Genomic DNA, 22,958 nt, shown 5'->3' on the forward strand with positions numbered 1-22,958 from the left:
TAAGATATGACAAACATAACTAAGCTCTTTAAGAATAATAAATATCATGAACAAATCTCCTCACAAACATTAGAACTTCACTTACCATAGCAATCTCATAAAAAGCTAAACATTCCAATATGGAGGAACCTCACATAGGAATGAGAATCACTCCATCTTTCATGTGTTTAGGTTAAATGAGTTTGCTCTCAAAATTCAATCCATGAACATGACCTACAATAAGTTTACTTGTTCATCTCATTTCCACTACTTAGATTATATGCACAACACAAATCAGAAGGTTTTTATCAAGTTTGTAATGGGGCTTGGATGAAGGTATGGAACAAAGGATAAACAAGTTTTAAAACTAAAGAAACTAGTAGAGCATTCAAATTTTGTACTCATGAAACATATGTCACAACCATAGTTTTTCAATTTTCACAACAAGCTCACTAGCTCTTTCTTTCTTTCTTTTCTTTGCTCATTTTCATTCTTTTTCTTTCTTTCAATTTTCTTTTCTTATTCACTTTTGTGCATTCACCCTTCAACTACAATAAGAATTTAGCTTATGTTCCTTAAACATATATGAGAGTCCTATCACATTTTTTTTTACTTTGCATTTTTATTACTCTACTTTTGGTTTTAATTTATGCACATGAGATAAAAGAAACACAAAGCTGTACATTAAGCAAATATCACAATAATTTCACCATTTTTTCTTCATATGAACCAACCATAACGCATACTTTCACATATTCAAATGCTGTACTAATGCTAAGGTTAGGTATAATAATGGCTTTTCAAGTTAAAGGCTTATATTATTGGGCTAACTCAATAAAGAAAGTAGGTCATAATGTAGGCTTAAAATTGGTTCACTAATGAAATCATCATATAGGTTTTCTATTTAAGCTCAAGTGGTTATCCCTAATTTGCCTTCATCACTTTCATGCATGCATATATCACTGTAATCTCAACAACATTAAGAGCAAGTTCTAGAGATACAATATCCATGAATGAATATCACACTCAATAAAAAATAGAGTTTGACATAGATGTGTCAATCTTAGATTCAAAATCTCACATAAAAGTTATTGATCTACCATCTTAGCATGATTTAATTCAACTACCATATCAAGAAAGCTTACACTGTAATTCAACTCATTCATTCTATCCGTGCTCTCATCAAGCTAGATCAATCCATGCCTATAACATACATAATCTTAACAATCTTGGAAAACATCTAAAACACATAAAAGACATAACACATAGACGCAAAACATGGCAAAATAAAAAAAAATCATATGCAAAAATTTGAAAAAGAAAATGCAAAAACACTTAAATCTTATATTGTCCTCAATGTAAGTGGCAGGAAAATAGAAAAAAAAAACATAAAAGTAAAAAGAATTTAAAAAGCAAATATTATTTGAAGATACTTGGGTTGCCTCCCAATTAGAAAATTTGTTTAAATTCATTTGCACAACTTCCCTAATCTTAATCATTCTTCATATTAGGGGTCTTTTAGCTCCACTTCATCCAAGTTGTGCCCTTCGAATCTTTCATAATAAGGCTTTAACCAATGCCCATTCACCTCGAATACCTTCTTTGTTGCTACACTTTGCATTTCAACTGCACTATGAATATAACATTAATAACAACAAAAGGACCATCCCATCTATAACATAACTTATTAGGAAAATGCTTGAGTCTTGAATGGAATAGAAGCACTTTTTATCCCACCACAAACTTCTTTTTGGTTAGCATCTTATCATGGAATGCCTTTTTCTTCTTTTTCTAGACTTAATAGTTCTCATAGGCATCATTCTTAATTTCCTCCAACTCTTGCAATTACAACTTTTTATGTTCTCTTAACTTTATCAATGTTTATGTTGCATTGCCTTATGGCCCAACATGTTTTATGCTTGACTTTCAAAGGAAGATGATAGTGCTTACCATAAACCAATCAATATGGAGACATATAAATAGAAGTTTTGTATGCGGTCCTATATGCCTATAGTGTATCATCCAACCTAAAATTTAATCTTTCCTTGTTGGATTCATAGTTTTCTTAAGAATGGACTTAATCTCTCTATTTGATACTTTAGTTTATCAATTTATTTGAGGATGGTAGGCAGTGTAAACTTTATGGGTCATATGATACTTTTCAAAAGAGCCTTAATAGTTCTATTGCAAAAGTGAATTCCTTTATCACTTAGGAATGCCAAAGCTCGTTTGTAATGTGAGACTTGATAAAAACCACACCACTTTTAGCCTAATTAGTCCAAGTGGCTTTAGCTTCCACCTAATAACTAAAACAACATAGATATTACCAAAAGAAGAAGGGAATGGTCCCATAAAATCAATGCCCAACACATCAACAATCTCATAAGAAAGTATAAGGGACAAGGGCATTTGATCTCTGTGAGAGAGATTATCAGTTCTTTGGCATTGTGCACAACTCTTATAGAAGAGGTATACATCTCTAAAAATGAATGGCCAAAATAATCTACATTCAAGTACCTTATGCATCATCCTTGTTGAAAGAGCGGAAGCATGAAAAACACAAGTTTGGATCATTGAATTCAAAAATTTTTCATCTAAGGTCACATGCATCATGCAAGATTTATTTTTATCTATTTGATTTCAATGATAAATAGCATATTAAAACTCTTTTAATATATTTTTGGATCTACATTTGCTATTTAAGATATTAGAATTAACAGATTAATTCTTTAGAACCCTAGATTAGATTAAGAACAAGTGCACTAACCTTTTTGATGCACTGTAGTGTGTTTGGCACTTTTGAGATGTGTCTAGGACACTAGATGTTGTCCCTCTAGCTTGTCCACACCAAGATCACCTATGGCGGCCCTTGAACAGCTTCTAAAGCTTTTTCTATGAATTAGAAAGTCAAGTTTTGCCTTTTGAGAGATTACAGATGTAAACAGGACACTAGAAACGATTTCTAGTATTTTTAATTCAAGAGATTATTGGCAAATCTCTTTGAATTGATGAGAGATGAAGAAGAAGAGGGGAGAGGGCAGCCAAGGGGTGGTGGCACATATGAAAGAAGTGAAAATGCCTTTTATTAATAAAAACATGTACAAGATACATATTAAATGATATGCTCTATAGCATACTACTAACAATCTCCCATTAGCACTAGAGCCATTCATTATAATATCTTAGACCCATCTTCTCAAGATGTTAGTCTAGTTGAGTTTGTGATATAAGCTTAGTGAATGGATTAGCTGGATTTTCAGTTGATGCTATTTTCTGCATGGCTATATCGCCTTGCCCAACTATTTCTCTGATAATGTGGTAGCGCCTTTCTATGTGTTTGGATTTCTAGTGAGTCCGGGGTTTCTTATGAAGGAACGGAAGCGTGAAAAACACAAGATTATACCATTGAATTCAAAAATTTTCACCTAGGGTCACAAGCACCATGCAAGATTTATTTTTATCTATTTGATTTCAATGATAAACAACATATTAAAACTCTTTTAATATGTTTTTGGATCTGTATTTTCCATTTAAGATTTTAAAATTAATCAGATTAATTTTAGAACCCTAGATTAAATCAAGAACGATTACACTAACCTCTTGATGTGCTGCAGCGTGTCTGCGCCTTTGAGATTCGTCTTCAGGACACCAGATGTTGTCCCTCTAGCTTGTCCACACCAAGAACACCTATGGCAGCCCTTGAACAGCTTCTAAAGCCTTTTCTATTAATTAGAAATTCAAGTTCTGCCTTTTAAGAGATTAGAGATGTAAACAGGACACTAGAAACAATTTCTAGCGTTCTTAATTCAAGAGATTGATGACTAATCTCTTTGAATTGATGAGAGATGAAGAGAAATAGCTGGAGAGGCTCAAAGTGGCGTGACAATTGAGAGGAGAGGCTGCTGGTTGTGTTTTCTTTTCATAACCCCACTTAAATAGCTAGGTTAACACATTAAACCCTAGCCACATGTCACCTTTTGATTAGCTCTAGGTTTAAGTGACCCAATCACATTGTGCCAAGTGTCAAACCTATATTTAATCTTGATTTTAATCATCTTACATGATTAAAATTATTTGGCAAGCTTATGTGTTATGCCATGTGTCACCATCTCATGGTGCCACGTGTCACTGCGCAAAATGACCAAAATGCCCTCGTGTCTTAATTTTGAGTTCTTAACCCAAAATAATTATTTTCTTCTTCTAATTAATTTATATCAAATATAAATTAATTAATTAATCTCTATTAATTAATTTCTCATCAATTAAATTCATATTTAAACACTTTAAATATAAATTTAATTTATACTACACATCCAATAATCTAGATTTGGTTTCAAGTCATGCTAGGGACTTTGCAATTTTATTGCAAACCAAATCTATTTAATTAATCAATTAAACTCTTTAATTAATTAATTAAATCATATTTAAATAGGTGATAACTTGTGTATGTGTGTGACTTACTAGGCTCATCACTAATTGGCAATGAGACATGATATCAACTCTTAATATCATCGAACTCTTTCTTACCATAAATGATTTCTCTAAATCATTTTATGAACCTCATAGACCATGGTTAACACCTAGCATAGCATGCCATGGCCACCCAATTAGTAATAAGATTTACCTTAAATGAACCTATAATCATATGTTACCATGCACTAGAATCTCTCTGTTACAAAATCCCAACTCAATTTGAGTCATGGTTTATGTCAAACTCCATTTGCTATGAATATTATGTTCTCTTTTAATTCAGTTCTTGATTAAAAGATTTTCTCATCGAAACTCTTTTACGAATAAATCTATCTGTCTGGCCAGGAACTTGAAACATCAAGAACAATTAAATGAACATAGGATTTTATCTCTATTTACTTAGAGGAACAGATTCCTTCTTGATCAACACCTACCTCCATATATAACTAGCAGGAGCCAACACATGCCCATATACCCATACATAGTACAAGTATGAAAGCGAGATCAAACTCAAACTACCTATATACAAGATAATCATGCTATCTCAGTCTAAAGATTATATGCACTGATATGATTTATGACAAAACATTGACAAGAGTAAACTCCATGTGCTTGTCATAAGTGTCACTGGTTCGGCCTACTTATCATTTATAAGTGCCTATCATGTTTGTTATATCGCATGAGACTCACCATTCCATCTTATTTATATCTCATATAAATAACTTGGGAACAAACATGAATACAATCTTTCTGGATAAGTCATGTCCTTATTATGAAGTATCCTCGATTGTGAACCTATTTATGATACTTTGTGCTAGAAATATTGTCACTCATATTCTTAACAACTTAAGAATAATATTTCTAACAAAATATCAATGGACCTTTTCTATTACACATAAATATATTATGTAAATGGAAAAGTGGAAATGCCTTTTATTATTAAAAATATGTACAAGATACATACTAAATGATATGCTCTAGGGCATACTACTAACAATCTCCCACTAGCACTAGAGCCATTCATTACAATATCTTAGACCTATCTTCTCAAGATGTCGGTCTAACTGAGTCTGTGACATAGGCTTAGTGAATGGATCACTGGATTTTCAGCTGATGCTATTTTCTGCATGGCTACATCGCCTCGCCCAACTATTTCTCTGATAATGTGGTAGCGCCTTTCTATGTGTTTGGATTTTGGTGAGACCTTAGTTCCTTAGCCTATATGACTGCTCCATTGTTGTCACAGTGTAATGGAACTGCTGACTCAATGGAAGGAACTACTGTAAGTTCTGTCACGAACTTCTTCATCCAAGCGACTTCTTTTGCGACATCGATGCAAGAATATACTCGACCTCGATGAGTGGAATCTCTGATCGTGCTCTATTTGGAACTCTTCCAATCGATCGCATCTCCATTACAAATGAACACATATCCAGAGGTAGACTTTCTATCATCGATATCTGATTGGAAATCAGAATCAGTATAACCATCCAATTGCAAGTCTCCACCTCCATAAATCAAGAATAAATCCTTAGTTCTTCTCAAGTACTTAAGGATATTCTTGACAGCTATCCAGTGTTCCACCTGGGATTGGATTGATACTGCTAGTCAAACTAACAGCATATGCGATATCCGCCTAGTACACAACATTGCATACATTAAACTTCCAATAGCCAAGCATATGGAATCACGGCCATCTTATCTCTTTCTTCGAGTGTCTTTGGAGACATCTCTTTAGAAAGGTGGATACCATGTCTCACTGGTAACAATCCTCTCTTGGAATCAAGCATGTTAAACCTCTTTAACACCTTTTCCAAGTATAGACTTTGGGATAAACTAATTATTCTTTTCGCTCTATCTCTATAGATGCGAATCCCAAGAATATAGGTTGCCTCCCCTAAGTCTTTCATGGAGAATGTATTTGACAACCATACCTTTATAGTCGTCAACATACCTGTATCATTACCCATCAACAGTATGTCATCCACATATAAGACAAGGAAAGTGATAGCACTGTCACTAACCTTCTTATATACACATGGCTCATCCTCATTTTTGATAAAACCAAAGGATTTAATGGCTTCATCAAAACGGATGTTCCAACTCCTCGAAGCTTGTTTCAACCCATAAATGGATCGCTTTAGCTTGCATACCTTGGAACCATCTTGGGATTCAAATCCACTAGGTTGTTCCATGAAAATGTTTTCTTCAATGTATCCATTGAGAAAAGTCATTTTGACATCCATCTGCCAAATCTCATAATCATAGTATGCAGTTATTGCTAATAAAATCCTAATTGATTTAAGCATGGCAACAGGCGAGAAAGTCTCCTCATAGTCTATTCCTTGCCTTTGGCGAAACCCTTTCGCTACTAGCCTTGCCTTATAGGTCTCTACCTTTCCATAAGAACCAATTTTCTTCTTGAAAACCCATTTGTTCCCTATAGGTACAATACCTTCAGGTGGGTCAACAAGATCCCAAACTTGATTCTTATACATGGAATCAATCTCGGATTTCATAGCATTAATCCATTTTGAAGAGTCTATATCTGATATAGCTTCTTCATAGGTAAGTGGATCATCTCCATGATCTACTTCTTCATGAGTAGACAACTCTTGTTCTTCTTCATGAAGAAAACCATATCTCACTGGTGGGTGAGATACCCTGGTTGTTCTACGAGGAACAGCTGTAGATGTTTCATCAATGTGTATAGGTTGACTAGATGGATCTATATCCATCTGATGCTGGTTGGTCGATTCTCCAATTCTAACTCTATTTGCCTTCCTTTGCCTCCTTCTTGAACAAACTGTTGTTCAAGAAATGTGGCATCTCTACTTATCACAACCTTTTGTGAAGTAGGCAAATAAAATTAATATCCAAAACTATCTTTTGGATATCCAACAAATTGACCTTTTTTCTGATCTGGTCTCCAATTTATCTGTGTTCAGCTTTTTTGATATAAGCTGGACAACCCCAAATCTTAACATGCTTAAGACTTGGTTTTCTTCCATGCCATATCTCATAAGGTGTGGAAGAAACTGATTTTGATGGAATCCTATTCAGAATATATAAAGCTGATTCTAATGCAAATCCCCAAAAGAAGATTGGCATATTAGTATAGCTAATCATACTACGTACCATATCCAATAAGGTACGATTTCTCCTTTCAGATACACCATTCAGCTGTGGCGTTCCTGGAGGAGTCAGCTGAGAAACAATGCCATGCTCTCTCAAGTATTCATCAAATTCAGTACTCAAATATTCACCTCCACGATCTGATCGAAGAGCTTTAATATTCTTTCCTGTTTGATTTTCTACTTCAGATTTAAATTCTTTGAACTTTTCAAAAGATTCATGTTTGTATTTCATCAAATACAAATACCCAAACCTTGATTTATCATCAGTAAAGGTAATAAAATAATGAAAACCCCCTCTAGCCATTTCTTTAAACGGACCACATACATCACTATGTATTAGTTCCAAAATATTTTCAGCTCTTAGCCCTTGTCCAACAAAGGGTGATCTAGTCATTTTGCCACAAGGCAAGATTCACAAGTTGGAGTAGGCTCAGAGCCCAATGAGGATAGAATCCCCATTTTCTCCAATTTTGCAATCCTATCTTCTACAACATGACATAACCTTAAGTGCCAAATATATTTTGAACTTGAGTTGGTTTTCACCATGGCATTGTATTCTTTTAGATTGCTATACTCTGGCCAGTGGAAACACTTTCTTACTGGCAATGGAAACACTTTCCTATTGGCAGTGGAAACACTTTCCTTTGCTTTTGTCAGCTTTGGTCTTCCCTTTCTGTTTAGCTATTTTCTTGGAAGGACCAGGAATCTGAGGTTTCTTTTTCTTATTGCCCTTCTTCTTGTTGGACTTTCCAGCAGAAGAAGATGCAACCAAAGCTACCTCTTTTCCTTTATTGCCTGGCATATTCTTTTGGGCAATAACCAGCATGTTGAGTAATTCAGCTAAGGTGCATTCCTGTTTAGCCATATGGAAATTTGTCACAAAATTCCCAAAAGACTCAGGAAGGGACTGAAGGATCAAATCCGTTTGTAGTTGGAAATCCATGTTGAAGTCAAGATGTTCCAACTGCTCAATCAGCCGAATCATCTTGTGGACATGATCCCCAACATTCTGTCCCTCAGACATCCTCATACGGAATAACTGTTTAGATATCTCATACCTAGCATTCCTGCTGTGCTCACCATACAACTCTTGTAGGTGAAGGAGGATCTCACTAGCACTCTGCATGTTCTCATGTTGCTTCTGTAACTCATTACTCATGGAAGCAAGCATGTAACACTTAGCTCTCATATCATGCTCCTTCCACTTGTCCAAAGTATCATGTTCCTCTTGTGTGGCCTCTGGAGGTAAGGGACCAGGAACATTTGAATATAGAACATATCCTATATGTTCAAGGTTCAGGACAAGTTTAAAATTTCTTAGACAATCAGAGAGATTAGGTCCTGTCAAACTGTTGTGATCAAGTATGCTTGAAAGGATATTGGATGGTGGTGTTTGTTTTGTGCTCATTTTTATCAGAAAATTAACTGCAGAAAATAACCAGATTAATTAGTAAATGTATCATGTAATTAACCAAAATGATTATGGTCTTTTAATCAAATTGATCCTCCCACTAACTTAGCGAATCCTACACTTCCAAAGTAGAAAACGGAAATCCTAGTTGGATGGATTTCTAGTGGGTGATTGAATTCTTATAATTCTATTGATCATCCTCGGGTACATCCATTATTGGAATTACAATAAACTATAAGTGAGCAACTCCTTGCCCATCACATCTCATGTGAGGTTCAATCCTTTTGCTAGCCCCTAATGCTCAAAATCTCAGGTACATCCAATATTGACTTATCTTGCATTAGTTAAGTTGATCCCATTGAGCCAGTAATTATGCAAATAATTTTAATGTCCTCAGGTACATCCAATATTGGCCACCAAACCATTTACATATTTACAACATCTCATGCTTAACAATTATTCTTAAGAAAATCTCTTAAATTAATTGCATCTCATGCAACTATTTAAAATTTCTTAAAATAATTACCCCAATGGAGGGCTTATGTTATAATTACTTTAATTATAGCATTTCCAACTTAATCATTTGTTTGGAAGATTTTATAGCCATCCTAATTACTATTAAGGTCTCACTTTGCACATTATCCATTTAGCATGCATATATCATATAATTGCATACATTCCCATACATCTCATGCATTCATGGATAAGCAGTAAATATGGTATGATCATGGACTTTCTAAGGGATTCAATTCTGAGCCACCAAGAATTGAATCTGGGCATTCTTAGGTGCATTTCATTCATTCATTTTACAAGAGTTGCTGAAGGAGTACATAATCAACACTTGATATTGAATTCCTCCCCTTTGGTCCCACCAATGCTCTTGACCTCCTTGAACTTCTTGCAATCCAATATTACATAGTAATCCTTGGCATACCAAGGCGAATTTACAAGAACTTAAATAAATGAAATTACAACCCAAAATATTACAAACTTAATAATACATGCCCAAAATAAATTAAAATAAATTAATTAATTTACAATCCCAAAGAAACATAAAAGAAATAAATCCAATCACATTGGTCTTTTATAGTCCATGATCATCCATCATGCATATCACTATTTAACAATTAAATAAAACATACATTCTTAAATTAAATTGAATATCTCATATTCAACTTAAAATTCAGATTTGAATATGATTCAAATAAATTTAAAAATTCAGATTTGAATCTCATTCAAACAAATTTAAAAATTCAGATTTGAATCACATTCAAACAACTTCAAAAATTCAGATTTGAATCACATTCAAACATTTTTTTAAAAAATCAGATTTGAATCACATTCAAATATTTTTAAAAATCAGATCTGAATTTTATTGAATCAATTTTAAAAAATCAGATTTAAATATGATTCAAACAACTTTAAAAATTCAGATTTGAATCTCATTCAAACAACTTTTAAAATTCAGATTTGAATCACATTCAAACATTTTTAAAATTCTGATTTGAATCATAATTTAATTGTGTGATTAAAACAACTAATTAAACACTTTAATTAGTCAAAGAATAGGCCTTAGATCATACAACAATTGCAGAATTAAAAGCCAAACCTTGAACCACCCATGGAACCATTGTTGCCGCCACCAATGGTGGCTCCACCATGTGTGCCGCCACACCTCATGATCCAACCAGCAATGAATCTCTTGATCTCATGATCAAACACACAATTAAATTATATAATCAACAATCTAAATGGCAAATATAGTGGCTCTGATACCAATTGAAGGAACGGAAGCGTGAAAAACACAAGATTATACCATTGAATTCAAAAATTTTCACCTAGGGTCACAAGCACCATGCAAGATTTATTTTTATCTATTTGATTTCAATGATAAACAACATATTAAAACTCTTTTAATATGTTTTTGGATCTGTATTTTCCATTTAAGATTTTAAAATTAATCAGATTAATTTTAGAACCCTAGATTAAATCAAGAACGATTACACTAACCTCTTGATGTGCAGCGTGTCTGCGCTTTGAGATTCGTCTTCAGGACACCAGATGTTGTCCCTTTAGCTTGTCCACACCAAGAACACCTATGGCAGCCCTTGAACAGCTTCTAAAGCCTTTTCTATTAATTAGAAATTCAAGTTCTGCCTTTTAAGAGATTAGAGATGTAAACAGGACACTAGAAACAATTTCTAGTTGACTTAATTCAAGAGATTGATGGCTAATCTCTTTGAATTGATGAGAGATGAAGAGAAATAGCTGGAGAGGCTCAAAGTGGCGTGACAATTGAGAGGAGAGGCTGCTGGTTGTGTTTTCTTTTCATAACCCCACTTAAATAGCTAGGTTAACACATTAAACCCTAGCCACATGTCACCTTTTGATTAGCTCTAGGTTTAAGTGACCCAATCACATTGTGCCAAGTGTCAAACCTATATTTAATCTTGATTTTAATCATCTTACATGATTAAAATTATTTGGCAAGCTTATGTGTTATGCCATGTGTCACCATCTCATGGTGCCACGTGTCACACTGCAAAATGACCAAAATGCCCATGTGTCTTAATTTTGAGTTCTTAACCCAAAATAATTATTTTCTTCTTCTAATTAATTTATATCAAATATAAATTAATTAATTAATCTCTATTAATTAATTTCTCATCAATTAAATTCATATTTAAACACTTTAAATATAAATTTAATTTATACTACACATCCAATAATCTAGATTTGGTTTCAAGTCATGCTAGGACTTTGCAATTTTATTGCAAACAAATCTATTTAATTAATCAATTAAACTCTTTAATTAATTAATTAAATCATATTTAAATAGGTGATAACTTGTGTATGTGTGTGACTTACTAGGCTCATCACTAATTGGCAATGAGACATGATATCAACTCTTAATATCATCGAACTCTTTCTTACCATAAATGATTTCTCTAAATCATTTTATGAACCTCATAGACCATGGTTAACACCTAGCATAGCATGCCATGGCCACCCAATTAGTAATAAGATTTACCTTAAATGAACCTATAATCATATGTTACCATGCACTAGAATCTCTCTGTTACAAAATCCCAACTCAAGCCGAGTCATGGTTTATGTCAAACTCCATTTGCTATGAATATTATGTTCTCTTTTAATTCCAGTTCTTGATTAAAAGATTTTTCTCATCGTAAACTCTTTCTCAATAAATCTATCTGTCTCCTGCCAGAACTTGAAACATCAAGAACAATTAAATGAACATAGGATTTTATCTCTATTTACTTAGAGGAACAGATTCCTTCTTGATCAACACCTACCTCCATATATAACTAGCAGAGCCAACACATGCCCATATACCCATACATAGTACAAGTATGAAAGCGAGATCAAACTCAAACTACCTATATACAAGATAACTGTGCTATCTCGTGTCTAAAGATTATATGCATCGATATGATTTATGACAAAACATTGACAAGAGTAAACTCCATGTGCTTGTCATAAGTGTCACTGGTTCGGCCTACTTATCATTTATAAGTGCCTATCATGTTTGTTATATGGCATGAGACTCACCATTCCATCTTATTTATATCTCATATAAATAACTTGGGAACAAACATGAATACAATCTTTCTGGATAAGTCATGTCCTTATTATGAAGTATCCTCGATTGTGAACCTATTTATGATACTTTGTGCTAGAAATATTGTCACTCATATTCTTAACAACTTAAGAATAATATTTCTAACAAAATATCAATGGACCTTTTCTATTACACATAAATATATTATGTAAACGGAAAAGTGGAAATGCCTTTTATTATTAAAAATATGTACAAGATACATACTAAATGATATGCTCTAGGGCATACTACTAACATCTTATATCCAAATAGCTTCTTTTACAGCATATGATGCAGCAATATACTCGGCCTCTGTAGTGGAACCAGCAGTCGTACTCTGTTTGGAACTCCTCCAACTGACTACACTTCCTTTACAAATGAACACATACCCAGAGGTAGACTTTCTGTCATCGATATCTGATTGGAAATCAGAATTAGTATAACCATCCAATTGCAAGTCTCCACCTCCAAATATCAAGAATAAATCCTTCGTTCTTCTCAACTACTTAAGGATATTCTTGACAGCTATCTAGTGCTCCAAACCTGGATTATATTGATACCTAGTAGTTAAACTAACAGCATATGTGATATCTGGCCTAGTACACAACATTGCATACATCAAACTTCCAATAGCCAAAGCATATGGAATCCTGGCCATTTTATCTCTTTCTTCAGGTGTCTTTGGAGACATCTCTTTAGAAAGGTGGATACTATGTCTCACTAGTAACAATCCTCTCTTGGAATCAAGCATGTTAAACCTCTTTAATACCTTTTCCAAGTGTAGACTTTGGGATAAACCAATTATTATTTTTGCTCTATCTCTATATATGCGAATCCCAAGAATATAGGTTGCCTCCCCTAAGTCTTTCATGGAGAATGTATTTGACAACAATACCTTTACAGTTGTCAACATACCTGTGTCATTACCCATCAATAAAATGTCATCCACATATAAGACAAGGAAAGTGACAGCACTATCACTAACCTTCTTATATACACATGGCTCATCCTCATTTTTGATAAAACCAAATGACTTAATGGCTTCATCAAAAAAGATGTTCCAACTCCTCGAAGGTTGTTTTAACCCATAAATGGATCGCTTTAGCTTGCGCACTTTGGAACCATCTTGAGATTCAAAACCCCTAGGTTGTTCTATGAAAATGTTTTCTTTAATGTATCCATTGAGAAAAGCTGTTTTGACATCTATCTGCCAAATCTCATAATCGTAGTATGCAGCTATTGCTAATAGAATCCTAATTGATTTAAGCATGGCAACAGGCGAGAAAGTCTACTCATAGTCGATTCTTTGCCTTTGACGAAACCCTTTTGCTATTAGCCTTGCCTTATAGGTCTCTACCTTTCCATCAGAACCAATTTTCTTCTTGAAAACCCATTTGTTCCCTATAGGTACAATACCTTCAGTTCGGTCAACAAGATCCCAAACTTGATTCGTATACATGGAATCAATCTCGGATTTCATAGCATCAATCCATTTTGAAGAGTCTATATCTAATATAGCTTCTTCGTAGGTAAGTGGATCATCTCCATGATCTACTTCTTCATGAGTAAACAACTCTTGTTCTTCTTCATGAAGGAAACCATAGCTCATTGGCGGGTGCAATACCCTGGTTGTTCTACGAGGAACAGCTGTAGATGTTTCATCAATAGGTGTAGGTTGACTAGATGGATCTATATCCATCTGATCTGTTAGTTGGTCAGAATTCTCCAATTCTAACTCTATTTGCCTTCCTTTGCTTCCTTCTTGAACAAACTGTTGTTCAAGAAATGTGGCATCTCTACTTACCACAACCTTTTGTGATGTAGAAAAATAAAAATAATATCCAAAACTATCTTTTGGATATCCAACAAATCGACCCTTTTCTGATCTGGTTTCTAATTTTTCAGTGTTCAGTTTTTGATATAAGCTGGATAACCCCAAATCTTAACATGCTTAAGACTTGGTTTTCTTCCATGCCATATCTCATAAGGTATGAAAGATACTGATTTTGATGGAATTCTATTCGATGATTCTAATGCAAATCCCAAAGGAGAGGAGATTGGCATATCAAGATAGCTCATCATACTACATACCATATCCAATAGGGTACGATTCTCCTTTTAGATACACCATTCAAAACTGTGGTTTCTGGAGGATTCATTCAAAATAAATGCTATGCTCTCTCAAGTATTCATCAAATTCAATTACTCAGTATTCACCTCCACGATCTGATCGAAGAGCTTTAATACTTTTTTCTGTTTGATTTTCTACTTCAGATTTAAATTCTTTGAATTTTTCAAAGGATTCATGTTTGTATTTCATCAAATACAAATACCCAAACCTAGATTTTGAAGGAATGGAAGCGTGAAAAACACAAGTTTATACCATTGAATTCAAAAATTTTCACCTAGGGTCACATGCATCATGCAAGATTTATTTTTATCTATTTGATTTCAATGATAAACAACATATTAAAACTCTTTTAATATGTTTTTGATCTGTATTTGCCATTTAAGATTTTAAAATTAATCAGATAAATTTAGAACCCTAGATTAAATCAAGAACGATTACACTAACCTCTTGATGTCTTTGCGGCGTGTCTGCGCCTTTGAAGATCGTCTTGGACACCGGATGTTGTCCCTCTAGCTTGTCCACACCAAGAACACCTATGGCAGCCTTGAATGCTTGAATAGCTTCTAAAGCCTTTTCTATCAATTAGAAATTCAAGTTCTCGCTTTTAAGAGATTAGAGATAAACAGAGACACTAGAAACAATTTCTAGTGTTCTTAATTCAAGAGATTGATGGCTAATCTCTTTGAATTGATGAGAGATGAAGAGAAATAGCTGGAGAGGCTCAAAGTGGCGTGACATATGAGAGAGGCTGCTGGTTATATTTTAGCTGGAGAGGCTCAAAGTGGCGTGACATATGAGAGAGAGCTGCTGTTTTTTTTTCTTTTCATAACCACACTTAAATAGCTAGGTTAACACATTAAACCCTAGCCACATGTCACCTTTTGATTAGCTCTGGGTTTAAGTGACAATCACATTGTGTGCTAGGTTAACACATTAAACCCTAGCCACATGTCACCTTTTTTGATTCTAGTTTTTTTAAGTGACCAATCCACAAGTGTCAAACCTATATCTAATCTTGATTTTAATCATCTTACATGAAAAAAAAAAAAAACATTTGGCAAGCTTATGTTATGCCATGTGTCACCATCTCATGGTGCCACGTGTCACACCCGTGAAATGACCAAAATGCCCTCGTGTCTTAATTTTGAGTTCTTAACCCAAAATAATTATTTTCTTCTTCTAATTAATTTATATCAAATATAAATTATTAATTAATCTCTATCAATTAATTTCTCATCAATTATTTTCATATTTAAACACAATTTTAAACACTTTAAATATAAATTTAACTTATATTATACATCCAATAATCTAGATTTTGTTTCAAGTCATGCTAGGACTTTTGCATTTAATTGCAAAAAAAAATATATTTAATTAATCAATTAAACTCTTTAATTAATTAATTAAATCATATTTAAATAGGTGATAACTTGTGTATGTGTGTGACTTAGGCTAGGCTCATCACTAATTGGCAATGAGACATGATATCAACTCTTAATATCATCGAACTCTTTCTTACCATAAATGATTTCTCTAAATCATTTTATGAACCTCATAGACTATGGTTAACACCTAGCATAGCATGCCATGGCCACCCAATTAGTAATAAGATTTACCTTAAATGAACCTATAATCATATGTTACCATGCACTAGAATCTCTCTCACAAAAAAATCCCAACTCAAGAGAGTCATGTTTATGTCAAACTCCATTTTGCTATAAATATTATGTCTTCTTTTAATTCTTTGATTAAAAGATTTTTTTTTTTCAATCAAAACTCTTTAAATCTATCTAATCTCTGCCAGAACTTGACAACAAACAAACAACAATTAAAAATACATAGGATTTTATCTCTATTTACTTAGAGGAACAGATTCCATCTGATCAACACCTACCTCCCATATATACTAGTAGAGGCAGCCAATGCCCATATATATACATATACATAGTACATGTATAGCATATCATCAAACTCAAACTACCTATATACAAGATAACTGTGCTATCTCTCGGTCTAAAGATTATATGCACTAATATGATTTATGACAAAACATTGACAAGAGTAAACTCCATGTGCTTATCATAAGCGCCACCGGGTCGCCTACTTATCATTTATAAGTGCCTATCATGTTTGTTATATGGCATGAGACTCACCATTCCATCTTATTTATATCTCATATAAATAACTTGGGAACAAACATGAATACAATCTTTCTGGATAAGTCATGTCCTTATTATGAAGTATCCTCAATTGTGAACCTATTTATGATACTTTGTGCTAGAAATATTGTCACTCATATTCTTAACAACTTAAGAATAATATTTCTAACAAAATATCAATGGACCTTTTCTATTACACATAAATATATTATGTAAACTAAAAGTGGAAATGCCTTTTATTAATAAAATATATACACGATACATACTAAATGATCTGCTCTAGGGCATACTACTAACAATCTCCCACTAGCACTAGAGCCATTCATTACAATACCTTAGACCCATCTTCTCAAGATGTCAGTCTAACTGAGCTTGTGACAAAGGCTTAGTGAATGGATCAACTGGTTTTTCAGCTGATGTTATTTTTTCTGCATGGCTATATCGCCTTGCCCAACTATATCTCTGATAATGTGGTAGTGCCTTTCTATGTGTTTGGATTTTGGGTGAGACCTTAGTTCCTTAGCCTGTATGACTGCTCCATTGTTGTCACGGTGTAGTGGAACTGCTAACTCAATGGAAGGAACTCTTCGTAAGTTCTACATTTAACTTCTTTATCCAAACAGCCTTCCTTTGCAAAGATTCGATGCAAAGAATATACTCAGCCTCTGCAGTGGAATCTGCAGTCGTGCTCTGTTTGGAACTCTTCCAACTGACTGCACCTCCATTACAAATGAACACATATCCAGAGGTAGACTTTCTATCATCGATATCTGATTGGAAATCAGAATCAATATAACCATCCAATTGCAAGTCTCCACCTCCATAAATCAAGAATAAATCCTTAGTTCTTCTTAAGTACTTAAGAATATTCTTGACAGCTATCCAGTGTTCCAAACCTGGATTGGATTGATACCTGCTAGTCAAACTAACAGCATATGCGATATCCGGCCTAGTACACAACATTGCATACATTAAACTTCCAATAGCCGAAGCATATGGAATCCTGGCCATCTTATCTCTTTCTTCAGGTGTCATTGGAGACATCTCTTTAGAAAGATGGATACCATGTCTCACTGGTAACAATCCTCTCTTGGAATCAAGCATGTTAAACCTCTTTAACACCTTTTCCAAGGATAGACTTTGGGATAAACCAATTATTCTTTTCGCTCTATCTCTATAGATGCGAATCCCAAGAATATAGGTTGCCTTCCCTAAGTCTTTCATGGAGAATGTATTTGACAACCACACCTTTATAGTCGTCAACATACCTATATCATTACCCATCAACAGTATGTCATCCACATATAAGACAAGGAAAGTGATAGCACTGTCACTAACCTTCTTATATACACATGGCTCATCCTCATTTTTGATAAAACCAAAAGATTTAATGGCTTCATCAAAACGGATGTTCCAACTCCTCGAAGCTTGTTTCAACCCATAAATGGATCGCTTTAGCTTGCATACTTTGGAACCATCTTGGGATTCAAATCCCTTAGGTTGTTCCATGAAAATGTTTTCTTCAATGTATCCATTGAGAAAAGTCGCTTTGACATCCATCCGCCAAATCTCATAATCATAGTATGCACTATTGCTAATAAAATCCTAATTGATTTAAGCATGGCAACAAAGCAGAAAGTCTCCTCATAGTCTATTCCTTGCCTTTGGCGAAACCCTTTCGCTACTAGCCTTGCCTTATAGGTCTCTAACTTTCCATCAGAACCAATTTTCTTCTTGAAAACCCATATGTTCCCTATAGGTAAAATACCTTGGTGGGTCAACAATATCCCAAACTTGATTCTTATACATGGAATCAATCTCGATTTCATAGCATCAATCCATTTTGAAGAGTCTATATCCGATATAGCTTCTTCATAGGTAAGTGGATCATCTCCATGATCTACTTCTTCATGAGTAGACAACTCTTGTTCATCTTCATGAAGAAAACCATATCTCACCGTGGGTGAGATACCTGGTTGTTCTACGAGGAACAAATATAGATGTTTCATCAATGGGTATAGGTTGACTAGATGGATCTATATCCATCCTGATGCATTGGTTGGTCGAATTCCCCAATTCTAACTCTATTTGCCTTCCTTTGCCTCCTTCTTGAACAAACGTTGTTCAAGAAATGTGGCATCTCTACTTATCACAACCTTTTGTGAAGTAGGCAAATAAAATTAATATCCAAAACTATCTTTTGGATATCCAACAAATCGACCTTTTCCTCGATCCGTCTCCAATTTATCGTTGTTCACTTTTTGATATAAGTGGACAACCCCAAATCTTAACATGCTTAAGACTTGGTTTTCTTCCATGCCATATCTCATAAGGTGTGGAAGAAACCGATTTTGATGGAATCCTATTCGTAATATATAAAGTCGATTCTAATGCAAATCCCAAAAGGAGATTGGCATATCAAGATAGCTCATCATACTACGTACCATATCCAATAGGGTACGATTTCTCATTTCAGATACACCATTTAGCTGTGGTGTTCCTGGAGGAGTCAGCTGAGAAACAATGCCATGCTCTCTCAAGTATTCATCAAATTCAGTACTCAAATCTTCACCTCCACGATCCGATCAAGAGCTTTAATATTTTTTCCTGTTTGATTTTCTACTTGATTTAAATTCTTTGAACTTTTCAAAGGATTCATGTTTGTATTTCATCAAATACAAATACCCAAACCTTGATTTATCATCAAGAAAGGTAATAAAATAATGAAAGCCCTCTAGCCATTTCTTTAAACGGACCACATACATCACTATGTATTAGTTACAAAATATTTTCAGCTCTTAGCCCTTGTCCAACATAGGGTGATCTAGTCATTTTGCCTTGAAGGGAAGATTCACAAGTTGGAGTAGGCTCAGAGCCCAATGAGGATAGAATCCCCATTTTCTCCAATTTTGCAATCCTATCTTCTCGCAACATGACATAACCTTAAGTGCCAAATATATTTTGAACTTGAGTTGGTTTTCACCATGGCATTGCATTCATTTAGATTGCTATACCGCCGATGGAAACACTTTCTTCGGCAATGGAAACACTTTCCTGTTGGTAATGGAAACACTTTCTGTTGGCGGTGGAGACACTTTCCTTTGCCTCCATCGCCTTTAGTCTTCCTTTTCTGCTTAGCTATTTTCTTGAAGGACCAGAATCGATGTTTCTTTTTCTTATTGCCCTTCTTCTTGTTGTAATTTCCAGTTGAAGAAGATGCAACCACATCTACCTCTTTCCTTTATTGCGTGGCATATTCTTTTGGGCAATAACCAGCATGTTGAGTAATTCAGCTAAGGTGCATTCTGTTTAGTCATATGGAAATTTGTCACAAAATTCCCAAAAGACTCGTGAAGGGATCAAGGATCAAATCCGTTTGTAGTTGGAAATCCATGTTGAAGTCAAGATGTTCCAACCGCTCAATCACCGAATCATCTTGTGGACATGATCCCCAACATTCTGTCCCTCGACATCCTCATACGGAATAACTGTTTAGATATCTCATACCTAGCATTCTGCCGTGCTCACCATACAACTCTTGTAGGTGAAGGAGGATCTCACTAGCACTCTGCATGTTCTCATGTTGCTTCAGAACTCATTACTCATGGAAGCAAGCATGTAACACTTAGCTCTCATATCATGCTCCTTCCACTTGTCCAAAGTATCATGTTCCTCTTGTGTGGCCTCTGGAGGTAAGGGACCAGAACATTTGAATATAGAACATATCCTATATGTTCAAGGTTCAGACAAGTTTCAAATTTCTTAGCCAATCGCATGCATTAGGTCCTGTCAACTGTTGTGATCAAGTATGCTTGCAAGGATATTGGATGGTGGTGGTTGTTCTGTGCTCATTATTATCGTAAAATTAATTGCAGAAATAACCAGATTAATTAGTAAATGTATCATGTAATTAACCAAATATGATTATGGTCTTTTAATCAAATTGGTCCTCCCACTAACTTAGCGAATCCTACACTTCCAAAGTAGAAAACGGAAATCCTAGTTGGATGGATTTCTAGTGGGTGATTGAATTCTTATAATTCTATTGATCATCCTCAGGTACATCCATTATTGGAATTACAATAAACTATAAGTGAGCAACTCCTTGCCCATCACATCTCATATGAGGTTCAATCCTTTACCTAGCCCCTAATGCTCAAAATCTCAGGTACATCCATTATTGACTTATCTTGCATTAGTTAAGTTGATCCCATTGAGCCAATAATTATGCAAATAATTTTAATGTCCTCAGGTACATCCAATATTGGCCACTAAACCATTTACATATTTACAACATCTCATGCTTAACAATTATTCTTAAGAAAATCTCTTAAATAAATTGCATCTTATGCAACTATTTAAAATTTCTTAAAATAATTGCCCCAAAGGGGGGCCTATGTTATAATTACTTTAATTATAGCATTTCCAACTTAATCATTTGTTTGGAAGATTTTATGGTCATTCTATTTACTATTAAGGTCTCACTTTGCACATTATCCATTTAGCATGCATATATCATATAATTGCATACATTCCCATACATCTCATGCATTCATGGATAAGCAGTAAATATGGTATGATCATGGACTTTCTAAGGGATTCAATTCTGAGCCACCAAGAATTGAATCAGGGCATTCCTAGGTGCATTTCATTCATTCATTTTACAAGAGTTGCTGAAGGAGTACATAATCAACACTTGATCTTGAATTCCTCCCACTGGTCCCACCAATGCTCTTGACCTCCTTGAACTTCTTGCAATCCAATATTACATAGTAATCCTTGGCATACCAAGGTGAATTTACAAGAACTTAAATAAATGAAATTACAACCCAAAATATTATTACAAACTTAATAATACATGCCCAAAATAAATTAAAATAAATTAATTAAATTACAATCCCAAAGAAACATAAAAGAAATAAATCCAATCACATTGGTCTTTTATAGTCCATGATCATCCATCATGCATATCACTATTTAACAATTAAATAAAACATACATACTTAAATTAAATTGAATATCTCATATTCAACTTAAAATTCCAGATTTGAATATGATTCAAATAAATTTAAAAATTCAGATTTGAATCTCATTCAAACAAATTTAAAAATTCAGATTTGAATCACATTCAAACAACTTCAAAAATTCAGATTTGAATCACATTCAAACATTTTTTAAAAAATCAGATTTGAATCACATTCAAATATTTTTTAAAAAATCAGATCTGAATTTTATTGAATCAATTTTAAAAAATCAGATTTAAATATGATTCAAACAACTTTAAAAATTCAGATTTGAATCTCATTCAAACAACTTTTAAAATTCAGATTTGAATCACATTCAAACATTTTTTAAAATTCTGATTTGAATCATAATTTAATTGTGTGATTAAAACAACTAATTAAACACTTTAATTAGTCAAAGAATAGGCCTTAGATCATACAACAATTGCAGAATTAAAAGCCAAACCTTGAATCACCCATGGAACCATTGTTGCCGCCACCAATGGTGGCTTCTCCATGTGTGACGCCACATCTCATGATCCAACCAGCAATGAATCTCTTGATCTCATGATCAAACACACAATTAAATTATATAATCAACAATCTAAATGGCAAATATAGTGGCTCTGATACCAATTGAAAGAACGGAAGCGTGAAAAACACAAGTTTATACCATTGAATTCAAAAATTTTCACCTAGGGTCACATGCATCATGCAAGATTTATTTTTATCTATTTGATTTCAATGATAAACAACATATTAAAACTATTTTAATATGTTTTTGGATATGTATTTGCCATTTAAGATTTTAAAATTAATCAGATTAATTTTAGAACCCTAGATTAAATCAAGAACGATTACACTAACCTCTTGATGTGCTGCAGCGTGTCTTCCTATGAGATTCGTCTTCAGGACACCAGATGTTGTCCCTCTAGCTTGTCCACACCAAGAACACCTATGGCAGCCCTTGAATAGCTTCTAAAGCCTTTTCTATCAATTAGAAATTCAAGTTCTGCCTTTTAAGAGATTAGAGATGTAAACAGGACACT

Source organism: Hevea brasiliensis, chromosome 8, assembly GCF_030052815.1.
Source record: "Hevea brasiliensis isolate MT/VB/25A 57/8 chromosome 8, ASM3005281v1, whole genome shotgun sequence".
Lineage (NCBI taxonomy): Eukaryota > Viridiplantae > Streptophyta > Magnoliopsida > Malpighiales > Euphorbiaceae > Hevea > Hevea brasiliensis.